Source organism: Nicotiana tomentosiformis, chromosome 8, assembly GCF_000390325.3.
Source record: "Nicotiana tomentosiformis chromosome 8, ASM39032v3, whole genome shotgun sequence".
NCBI lineage: Eukaryota > Viridiplantae > Streptophyta > Magnoliopsida > Solanales > Solanaceae > Nicotiana > Nicotiana tomentosiformis.
In genome coordinates this window covers 81,300,150-81,312,492 of record NC_090819.1, presented here as the reverse complement: position 1 = coordinate 81,312,492, position 12,343 = coordinate 81,300,150, and the positions used below count along the sequence as shown (strand labels likewise).

The 12,343-nt window shown below is 34.8% G+C and overlaps 1 long non-coding RNA gene across 5 annotated transcripts; it reads left to right on the top strand.

Moving 5' to 3' along the window:
* The first annotated feature begins 5,354 nt into the window (after positions 1 to 5,354).
* Positions 5,355 to 11,890, top strand: LOC104103255 (uncharacterized). Of its 5 annotated transcripts, none has more exons than XR_011410426.1 (6): positions 5,355 to 6,677; positions 6,782 to 6,967; positions 7,072 to 9,183; positions 10,180 to 10,915; positions 11,037 to 11,120; positions 11,207 to 11,890. It is a non-coding gene; the product is annotated as an uncharacterized lncRNA (long non-coding RNA). The 5 variants fall into 5 exon arrangements; XR_011410427.1 differs by having other exon boundaries at positions 5,355 to 6,967; positions 7,072 to 7,326; positions 9,116 to 9,183; XR_011410424.1 differs by having other exon boundaries at positions 5,355 to 6,967; positions 7,072 to 8,777; positions 9,116 to 9,183.
* The last annotated feature ends 453 nt before the right edge of the window (positions 11,891 to 12,343 follow it).

The following is a 12,343-nucleotide window of genomic DNA, read 5'->3' as shown; positions in this document are numbered from 1 at the left end:
CAATACAATTTCTTTGATCCTCTTGTTGCAGGTTATCTTTTTTCCTTGAAATCTTCTGTGGTTTCTCTCAGCTCATGTGTGGTAGACCACTGCTGCAAATAAAAATACTAACATATCACCCCTGACTTTGCTGGTAGCCCTTTTTGTTATCCATTTTATCTCCTCATCCCAACTTCTTATCCGATGTCTTTCTCTTATCCACTGCAGTAATGTAGCCCATATGATTCTGGAATTATCACATTCAAACATTAGGTGTTCCCTTGTCTCCTCAATATTTTTTTCACACAGTACACAGTCACTTATTACTGATATTCCTCATTTTTGTAGTCGATTAACTGTGGTTAATCTTCTATGTAATGTCGGCCAAAGAATGAACTGATGTTTTGGCAGTGCTTTGGATGCTATGATTAATCTTTGCCATGGACTCTTCTAGTATTGAGGTCTTGTTGCAATGTAGAGCTTTTTAATGCTGAATTTTTCTTGCTTGTAGTAGCTGTTCAAATCATCAATGGGGCTCTTTTGACTGAACCAGTCCCTAGCATCAAATATCTTCCTAACAAGCCAACAAGCATGTTTAGGAGTACTCATAGTCCCAATACTTCTGTTTTTTTATATAAAAGCTATGGATCCATAGGGTATCATTCTTTGTAGTGATAGCCCACAGCAGCTTGCATAGAGCAGCCTTATTCCAGGAGTAAATATCCAACACATTAATCCCACCTGCTGACATTGGCATACAAATTGTATCCCAAGCTATCAAGGCCCTTCTAGATAGTTCACTCCTTCTTATCTATAGAAAAGTTCTACAAGCTGTGACAATTAATTTGTGGATCTTCTTTGGTAATAGGAATACATGTGCCCAGTATGTTTGCATTTCAAATACCATACTCTTGAGTAGCTAAAGTCTTCCACTGTATGACAGAAATTTGGCTGTCCAACAATTAATTCTGGCAGTGATCTTCTCAACCAATGGCATCCATTGTTGTATAGACAGTTTCTTGGAAGACAATGACACTCCTAGATACTTGAATGGTAGCTCTCCTAGTGTGAATTGCATTTCTTCTAGAATCATTTCTTTGAACTCCCTAGGAACCCCCAACAATATACAATGCACTCTTCTCCATGTTGGCCTTGAGACCTGAGACCTTAGAGAAGTGAGTGAATCTTTTCAGTAACAAGCTTATAGAAATCTTGTCTGCTCTACAACATAAAATCAAATCATCAGCAAAGCATATATGAGTTATGTTATTTCTGGAGCATCTTGGATGGTAGTTAAAGTCTGGATTGTGCTTCAACTTCTTCAACGATCTATTTAGATACTTTATCACCAATACAAACAGGTAAGGATACATTGGGTCTCCTTGTCTTAGCCCTTTCTTTGCTTGGAATTTAGCTGTTAGTCCCCCATTCAATAACAAGGAGTAACTGACAGTGGCCACACACTCCATTATCTACTGAACAAACTTCACAGGAATTCCAAATTCAAGCAGTATCATCCTTAAAAAGGCCACTCGACTGAGTCATAAGCTTTCCTTATGTCTACATTTATGCAACATCTTGGTGAGACCCCTTTCTGAGTATATCCTTTGATCAGTTCATGTGCAATAATGACATTATCCAATATGTTCCTTCCTTCAATGAACGATGATTGAGTAGGTCCCACAATAGAATCCACCACCATCTTTAATTTTACTGTAATGATCTTTGAGATGAGTTTGTACAAAGTGGAGCAGCATGCTATAAGTCTGTATTCCTTGACAGATGTTGGGCTTGCAACTTTAGGTACCAATGTTACTATGGTACAGTTGACATTTTTCAGGAGTTTTCCATTGGTGAAAAACTCTTGAATAGCTCGTTTAACCTCTCCTCCAATAACCTTCCAGTATGTTTTAAATTCAGCTGGAAATCTATCTATCCCTGGAGCTTTGTCATTTGGCAAGTCTTTAAGAGCTTGATCAATATCCTCCTCTGTTACTTGTGCATTTAGAAGTTGTTGTTGTTTCTTGGTAAGACAATGACTATTTCTAGCTATCTCAATATCAATACAAGGGAGTTCAATAGCTGAAGTGCCCAAGAGTATTTGAAAAAACCCTCTAAACTCTTGTTCTATCAATATAGGATCAGTCACTCTAATTCCTTGGTCATTAGATATGGATGCAATTCTGTTCCTCAATTGTCTGGCCTTCAAATGAGCATGAAAAATTTAGAGTTCTAGTCACCTGCCTTTATCTACATTACTCTGGATCTTTGTCTCAGAACCTGTTCATTTACCCCTTCCCATTTTTCAAACTGCAGTAGCAACTCCTTTTCCTTGGTTATTACTTGAATGTTAAATGGATCTTCATCAAGCTCTCCTTGAGTATTATGCAGTTGCTCCCTGAGTTGGCCAATCTTTTTGTCTAGTCAAGCATTTCCTTATTCATGTGTTTAAAACAAAGAAATTTTGAATTGGCAGTTTTTCATTTTTTCTAATTTTAATTTTTTATTTTAAAATAATTTAAAAACTCCAACTTGAAAGTACTCTCCAATTTGAATGGATATGTTTTTTTAATTTTTGTTTTTATTATAGAATATTTTATTTTATTATTTTATAAATATTTAAATTAAAAAATAATAATCAATAATTAATTATTAACTAAATAACTAATTATTAACTACGTATGCCATGTAGCTTTTTTCTAGGCCGCCACTTGGCTTAAAGAGAAGGCTTTTTCCTTTACTTTTAATAATATATAGAAGATAATGCCATGTAAAATTTTCTAGGCTACCACTTAGCTTAAGGAGAGGGCTTTTTCCTCTACTTATGCCACTATTATTCTCAAAAATATTTTCCAAATAAATAAAATTCTTATTTTTAAAAAGAAAAATAAAAATTATTAGAAAAACAAAGAAATTTTGAGTTGGCAGTATTTTATTTTTTCTAATTTTAGTTTTTTTATTTTAAAATAATTTAAAAACTCCAACTTGAAAGTATTCTCCAATTTGAATGGATAGATTTTTTTTAATTTTCGTTTTTTATTATAAAATATTTTATTTTATTAATTTATAAATATTTAAATTAAAAAATAATAATCAATAAATAATTATTAACTACTTATGCCATGTGGCTTTTCTCTAGGCCGCACTTGGCTTAAGGAGAAGGTTTTTTCCTCTACTTTTAATAATATATAGAAGATTATGCCATGTGGATTTTTTCTAGGCCGCCACTTAGCTTAAGGAGAGGGCTTTTTTTTTTCTACTTATGCCACTATTATTCTCAATAATATTTTCTGAATAAATAAAATTTGTATGTTTAAAAAGAAAAACAAAAATTATTAGAAAAACAAAGAAATTTTGAATTGAAAGTTTTTTATTTTTTCTAATTTTAGTTTTTTATTTTAAAACAAATTAAAAACTGCAACTTGAAAGTACTCTCCAATTTGAATGGATAGTTTTTTTTTTAATTTTTGTTTTTTATTATAAAATATTTTTTTTTTATTTTATAAATATTATAATTCAAATATAATAATAAATAATTAATTATTAACTACTTATTCCATGTGGCTTTTTTCTAGGCTGCCACTTGACTTAAGGAAAAGGCTCTTTCCTCTACTTTTAATAATATATAGGTTATTTGAATTTTAATTAATAAAATCTCTATTAAATTTAAGAGACTTATATAGTCATCGAATAACTTTTTTGTTATGTATTATTATTTATTATATTATCCAATGTTTAATATAATTGCATTGTTAATAAACAATTTTATTAGCATATTACTTTATTTAATATTTTTGTCTACTATTTTATTTTTGTAATATAATAGAAGATATATATAGTTTATTACTCTTTAAATATTTTTTTTATTTTAAATTTTATTTTAATGTTCTCAATAATATTGTCTGAAGTTTAATGAATAAAATCTCTATTAAATTAAAGAGACTTGTATAGTCATTGAATAACTTTTTTGTTCAATATTTTTCTTTATTATACTTATTCAATATTTAGTATTTTTATATTGTTAATAGAAATGTTTTTAGCATATTACTTTGTTATATTTTTGTCTACTACTTTCCTTTTGTATTATAATAGAAGATATATAATTTATTACTCTTGAAATATTTTTTTATTTTAAATTTTATCTTATTGTTCTCAATAATATTATATGAATTTTAATAAATAAAATCTCTATTAAATTAAAGAGAGTTGTATAATCATTGAATAACATTTTTATTCTTTATTATATTATCCATTATGTAATATTATTGCATTGATAATAGAATATTTTATTAGCATGTCAATTTATATAATATTTTTGTCTACTACTTTTTTTATAATATAATAGAAGATATATATTTTATTTAAAAAAAACAAAAAATTTGAATGGTGCAAATAATGGAGGAGTGGTAAAAACTTTTGAATTGGCAGTTTTTTTTATTTTTTGTAATTTTAGTTTATTATTTTAAAATAATATAAAAACTCAAACTTGAAACTACTCTCCAATTTAAATGGACAATATTTTTTAATTTTCGTTTTTTATTATAAAATAATTTATTTTATTATTTTATAAATATTTAAATTCAAAAATAATAACAATAACTAATTATTAACTACTTATGCCATATGACTTTTTTCTAGGCTGCCACTTGGCTTAAGGAGATGGATTTTTTCTCTCCTTTTAATAATATATAGATAGATAGTACTGAATTCATTATACTTTTCAAAAATTATTTTGGTTAAAATTTTAGTGAATTCCACGTATATATTATTGCTTCGGCGAAAATATTAGTTTCAACTAACCTGTTGTTGAAGAACTGCATCCGCCATTGCTCATACCACCTTTTGATCTTTATTCGTCACAATCTTTGAGTGTGATTTTAAGTTTTGAGGTACATGTAACACAAAGTAACAAAGGTTCTGAATATCTTTTACGGAAAAGGTCCAAATGCCCCCCTCTCCCCCCCTCCAAACTTTACGATAAGGTCTACAAATAACCCTCATTAGAAGTTTGGCCCATTACCTGCCCTGCCGTTACACTCTTGGCTCGGATACCCTCTTAATTTTAAACGGCTGCCACAATGGATAAGTTATCCACTCATAATTTGACATGTGACATTTTAATTTACACCCAAATATTTTAATTCATACCCAACCGGAATTAATTAGCCTGCCCGTTACCCGACCCGTATTACTTAACCCCTTTATCTCGTATAGTACGATTTGTTAAAAACATTTACCGATAAACCACATTGTTTATTCTCGTCTAGTCCGCCTAAATTCCGCTAGAGTTTCTGCATATGCGAAGGAATGCCAATCGAAGGAGGTTTCTGCTGAAATTTATAACATATTTTTGACTTTTATAGTCAAAGTAATTTACTTTGCTTCTTTTTTGTTACATTTTACTGTTGGGTTAGGGTTTTAGGATTAAAATCATTTTAATATGCCATTTGGTGGAGTTAAAGTTTGTCTGTTTATAAGCATTATATATGTTTGTTTATTGCTGGATTTTGTGTATTCCCGTGATTTTGTTGGGAATTTGGTGGGTCTTTGGTTGTCCCGAAATCAAATTTGTCTTTTAGGGTTCTTTTATTTAATGCTTTGTCTTTATACGTATCTTTTCTGATGTGGTCCCATCTCTGTTTTTATTGCTTTCTATTTTTTTTCCTAGCTTTCGAAAGATGATTTCAGAGATTGATATTGTGTTCAACTATGGGGGTAAATGGGTATTTTCAGCTGACTAGTTTATTGTGAGGAACTTGTGCACTTATAGACATCATTTGATCCTCGCTTATTGAGTTATAAGGATATATATGATGAGTTTACCTCTTGATTAAGGTTTGTCAAAGTTAAACAATTGTTAGTGGTTGGACCTTCGGGTAAGTACTATTTGGTAGAAGGTGATGAGAGTATCAGGGCTCTTCTTTGCTTATTATGTAACAAATTCAAGGTCTTAAATTTCTTTGCTATTGATGAGAGTGAGTCGACTGTTTTTGCTCCACATATCATAGACCATACAGAAACATATCATGTAGATGTTGAGGTTGGTACAGACTATGAACATAGTCTTGGTTCTGGTGGTGAATATGAACCATCAGATGTTGAGGAGTATAATTCTGATAAAATGGAGGGTATTAGCAATGAAAGGAGGAGGGTTGTAGATGATAGGTTGGAAAACTATAAGGAGTTGAAGCTAGGTATGTCATTTAAGGATATGAAAGAAGGCAGGAGGCTGTGAATTTCTATGCTTTAGCTAACAAAAAGGTTTTGAAGTTGATTAAATGTGAAAAAAATAGAACTGGGTATGGTTGTCAAGAAGGCTACCCCTTTAGGTGTCTAATTTCTGAAGATGGGAGAACTTGTGGGTTCAAGATTAAAAGTTGGAAGGATATACACAGATGTGAGGATGCCTTTAAGAATCTTAGAGCTGATTATGCCACACTAGCTCAATATTTTAAGAGTATGGTCGAAAATTAACCCTAAATACATGATTAAAGATATAAGAGGTGAGCTTGAACATGGTTTGAAGTTGAATGTCAGTAGATCCAAACTAAAAAGGGCTAAGAATATGGTTCTTCAGAAACTGGAGGGTAGTTTTGTAGATGACTACAACAAACTTGAGGCATATTGCCAAGAAATTAGGTTGTCTAATTTGGGAAGTGATGTATTCATAAATATCTCCAAAGATCCACTAGCAGAAGGTAAGAGAAATTTTTTGAGAATGTACTTATGCTTTAATGCTTTGAAGCAAGGCTCGAAAAATGGGTTGAGACCATTAATTTGAGTAGATGGTACATTCTTAAAGGGTAGAACCAAGGGACAGTTGTTGGTGGCACTAGGACAAGATTCCATGAATCATTTCTACCCACTAGCATAGGCTGTGGTGGACAAGGAAATAAGCAGGAATTGGAGTTGGTTCATGGAGCTATTGAAGTTGTCTTTGGAGCTTAAAACTGGTGCAGGAATCACATTCCTATCAGATATGCAAAAGGTAAATAGTTCTAATTTTCTTTCATTCTGTATTTTAAAGTATCTCATGGTTTGCACTAATAGTCTAATATTTCTTTCATTCTTTATTTTTGATTCACTTCACAGGGCTTGTTGGATGCTGTTAGCACAGTACTTCCTGAGGCTAATCACAGGTACTGTGTGAGACATATTGAGGCTAACTGGTGCAAATAATAGAGGAGTGGTAAAATGAAAAGGTTGTTATGGTGGCGTGCATAGAGTTCATATGATGAGGAGTTTAAAGACCAATTGAAAAAATTAGGGAATCTGTCAGAAGATGCTGCAAAGGATATCTTAAAGTATCCCCAAGGGCATGGTGCAGGGCTTATCTGGATACTCAATGTAAGAATATGATGGTTGATAACAACTTCACTGAGTCATTTAATGCATGAATTCTTGAAGCTAGAGGAAAACCAATTATCAAAATGTTGGAGGACATAAGAGTGAAAGTGATGGTGTTGTTAGGAGACAATGAGGCTAAGGTGAGAAGTTGGAATGCAGAATATAGTCCAGCTTGCTTGAAGCTGTATAGTGATTGGAGGGGCATAACACATGACTGTAAGGTCATATTCAATGGATATTGGGGATGTGAAGTGTCTGAAGGAATTGATAGACACACTGTCAATCTACAACAAAGAAGATGCACATGCATGTTATTGTAACGACCCGGCCGGTCATTTTGAGTGTATTAGCCCCGATTCCCTATTTACTATTTTTCCCTATCTGTTTCTGCTTATGTGACTGCCGGGAGGTCTTATTTTTGGTTTCGGAGTATTTTGGGACACTCAGTCCCTAAAACGGAAGCTTAAGTCTCAGGATTTTGACCGTAGTCGGAAGTGTGTGAAGACGACTCCAGAATAGAGTTCTGTCGGTTCCGTTAGCTCCGTTGGGTAATTTTGAACTTAGTAGTATGTCCGAACTGTGAGTTTGAGGTCTGTAGCTAATTTAAGCTTGAAATGACGAAAGTCGAATTTTTGGAAAGTTTGACCGGGGGTTGACTTTTTGATATCGGGGTCGGATTCTGATTCCCGAAGTTGGAGTAGGTCCGTAATGTTGAATATGACTTATGTGCAAAATTTGAGGTCAATCGGACGTGGTTTGGTAGGTTTCGACGTCGTTTGTGGAATTTGAAAGTTTAGAAGTTCTTTAGGCTTGAATCCAGGTGTAATTGGTGTTTTGATATTGTTTTGACTAATTTGAAGGTTTGACTAAGTTCGTATGATGTTTTGGGATGTGTTGGTATGTTTGGTTGAGGTCCCGGGGGCCTCGGGTGAGTTTCGGGTGGTTAACGGATCATTTTTGGACTTGGCTTGATAGCTGAAGTTCTGGTTGCAGCAGGTTCTGGTTTCCTTGTACGCGATCGCAGGGATTCATTCGCGATCGCGTAAGCTTAGTTGGGGAAGAGGTGAATTTGTTCTATGTGATCACAGAGTTTGGAACGCGATCGCGTATGTGTGCGAAGATGTATTTCGCGAACGCGTGGCTAAGGTCGCGTTCGCGTAGAAGGATTTGAGAAGGAGGGGAGGTGTGTCCAATGCTCTATGCAATCGCGTGACGAAGGATGCGTTCGCGTAGGTATTAGAGGCAGTGATCCGCGATCGCGTAGGGTAAAAATGTAGGGCAGCATAGTTGTACTTCGCGATCGCGAGGAATGTTCCGCGATCGCGGTGAAGGATATCTGGGCAGGCAGTATTAATTTCAAAAACGAGGGTTTGAACCCATTTTTGCATATTTTGAGCTAGAGAATACGGAATTAGGTGACTCTTGAAGGGATTTTCGTGGAGTTGATTGGGGCAAGTGATTCTTACTTCGTTTTGGTTAAATCCCATGATTTCATCTTTAATTTTATCATCTAATTTATGATTTGGGGTGGGAAATTAGAAAAAAAGAGGAAGAACTCTTGAGTTTGGATTTTGAGGTTTTGAATGGGATTTTTTTTATCGGATTTGAGTAATTTTAGTATGGTTAGACTCCTGAGTGAATGGGCTTTCGGGTTTTATGACTTTTGTTTGATTTCGAGACGTGGGGATGGGTTCAGACCAATTTCAGATTTTTGGCTATAATTTAATACTTTTCTTGTGGAATTGATCCCTTTAGTCTTTATTGATTGTATTGTTCTACTGATGGCTAGATTCGGGACGTTTGGAGACCGATTTGAGAGGCAAAGGCATTTCCGAGTTGAGATTTGCTCGGTTTGAGGTAAGTAACACTCTTAAATCTGGTTTTGAGGGTATGAAACCCCGAGAATTTGTATAATGTGAATATTTGGAGGTAACACACATGCTAGGTGATGGGCGTGCGAGCGTGCACCGTGAGGGATTGTGACTTGGTCCGTCCCGTGAGACTGTAAAGTTGAATAGCCATTGTTATTACTTGTTTTCCTTGTCTTTGAGCAATTGACTGCCTTTCATGTTAGAAACCATGCTTAGGCTATATGATATCACTGTTGGGACCCGCAACGATCGTATATATATTGAATTGACTGCTAATTGCTGTCTTGTACTCAATCATAATCTTACTTGTGTGTTATATCTCTGTTTCCTCTCATTTCTTGTGGATACTTGTTGTATTTTCTGTTTGGGCTGGTTATTATGATATTCTGTGAGCCCGAGAGGCTAGAGAGGTTAGTGACTGAGATATGGCCCGAGTGCCGAGCTGCGAGCTGTGAGGTATATGGATCGGATTGTACACCGCAACATATATATATATATATTAGATCGGGTTGCACGCCGCAATAATATTGGATCGGGTTGCATGCAGCAGTAATATTGGATCGGGCTGCACGCCTGAGCAATATAGCGCTTGGGCTGAAGGAGCCCCTCCGGAGTCTGTACACCCCTAGTGAGAGCAGGTACCTATTGAGAGTGTGTAATGATGGATGAGAGCCGAGAGTATGAGCTGACGAGATTAGTTGAGTGACTGCTGCCTTGATAGTTTGTACATGCTTTTATTTATTATTGCACTTATTTGCTATCCGATATTGTTGTGAAATTTCTGGAAGATTCATATTTGTTTTACTTAGGCTCGAACTGATTTGACTTATACCACTGGATTTGAAAGTATGTTCACTCTTTACTAAAAACTTTTGATATGAACTGTATTTTTATAGCTCGTCACTGCTTCTCAGTTCCTTATTTAATTCTGTTACTTGCTGAGTTGGTTGTACTCATGCTACACCTTGCACTTCATGTGCAGATCCGGGTGTGTACGGTTCTGGCAGTCGCTGAGTCCGTGCGCAGGCTGATTATCGAAGACTTACGAAGTAGGTGCCGGCGTCCGCAGTCCTTGTTTCTCCTTTCTTATTATTTTCTCTCTCTTGTATTGGCATTTGGCACAGACTGTAGTAGACGCTATTTCTAGATTGGTTGTTAGATGCTCATGACTCAGTGACACCCCGATGTCGGACTATTTTTCTGCACTTATGTTTTATTTGGGTTTTACCCCCGTTTCTATGGAAGACTCCGGTTATTTTAAATGTCTTAATTTATTTCTGTTAAATTTTGAAAGTTTTTTGGAAAGGTCAACTTGCCTAGTATCATGATAGGCGCCATCACGACAGGTTAGGTTTTGGGTCGTGACAGTTATGGGATTTATCATTCATTCCTTGCCCTCATGCAATAAAGCAATGATGCATAAGAGAGTATAGCCTGTAGGTGAAATCCATTGGTAGTATAGTAAAGAGACATACTTGCTAACATATAAGGAAAAGCTTCAGCCTGTTAGGGGTCGGCAATTCTGGAAAGTTGAACCTTCACATGCCATGTTACCTCCTGATATTGTGAAGCAAGTTGGCAGGCCCAAAGTGAAAAGAAATAGGGAACCAGATGAGGCAAGAAAAAGGACAGGGTATTGGAGTCGATCAAGGAAGGGGACACATATGACATGTAGTAACTGTGGTGAGCCAAACCACAATGCAAGGGGTTGTTACAAGGTAATACGTTTCTTATTCAATAATAGTTGATTGTTAATTGATGCTGGAAAAAGTGTTACTGTTTAGCCGTAGTAGTTGCATTGATACTGTTAATTGACTTTAACTTACATTTTTTGAATAGCCTAAGTCTTCTGGAAATGTTGCAAGTTGTAGTCAAACTCAAGAGTCTGATCAACCAACCCACAATGAAAGGGGTTGTTACAAGGTAATACATTTCTTAATCTTTATTTGATTGAATAACAGTACTACTTACATTATGTATTGACTTCATTTAAAAAAAAAATTCAATAGACTAAGTCTGCTGTAAAGAGTTCTCAATCAAGTAAAAGAAAGGGTGCAAGCTGCAGTCAAACTCAAGATTCTTATTTAATAGAGTGACCAAGAGTCACAAACTGATTTTGGACCATTTGCTGCCACCTAAGAGTTTGAACCATATGGTCCGGAAGTTGACAATGAAGAAGACCCTCCACTTAGGCCAATGGTTGTTTCAGAAACACAATCAAGGATTGAGAGGGGCAACCTAAGAGGGCCTACAACTGGTGCAAGAAAAAATAAATTTACTGGAGATCACACTGGTGCTTCAACACCTACCAATCTTTCTTATTCTCCAACTAAGCTGACATGGAAAGGAAAAGCTGCAATCTCATCAAGACAAGTCCAACTTGAGGCAAGAAAGAGAAATAACAAAATGATGGCAACAAAGGGCAAACGAAAAATTGCACCTGATAATGAAGATTTTCTTTGAAGTCAATTGCTATGTTTTTTGTTGTGATTGGTTATTAAAACAGTTATGTTTAGTTAGTAAACAAACAGTAATGGTTGGTTGGTTGTTAACCTTTTTTGGGGTTGGTTAAGTATCTGATGGTTAAGTGTGGTAAAATTATTATGTGCCTTGTTCAAATGGTATTGATGAAACCTTTTTTGGCTATGTACAAAGCTGTGGAGGCCTATGTGCCATGTTCCGTTTTCTGCAAATCTGTTTACTTCGGTTTGACTTCAATTCCTTTTTTCTAGTTTTAAGAAAGGAATGTCGAAGAAATAAAGTTGTCTCTATTGTCTTCTGCTAGTACTTTTAATATAGTGATTTGGAAGTTGATTTTTTGCAAACTTTGGCCTCTTAATAGAACAGGCAGGTTGGTGAATGAAGAGATGATCCATGTCTCGTCCTGTTATATTACTTTTCGGCCTCTTAATAGAACAAGCAGATTAGCTAGAGTTAACAACATACAAGGACAGAATGTGCCACAACAACAATAAAGCCTTTGTTTCTTTATTTACTGTTACATACTAATTAAGTGGAGCACTTCTTTACTTTTGTCTCTCCTGTATTTATAGAGTAGATTTAGATAAAATTGGCTTACTTAAGAACAACAAATTAAGTTCATAAGCAGACGCAAGGACTTTAAGCTTAGAAATTCAAAAACTCAG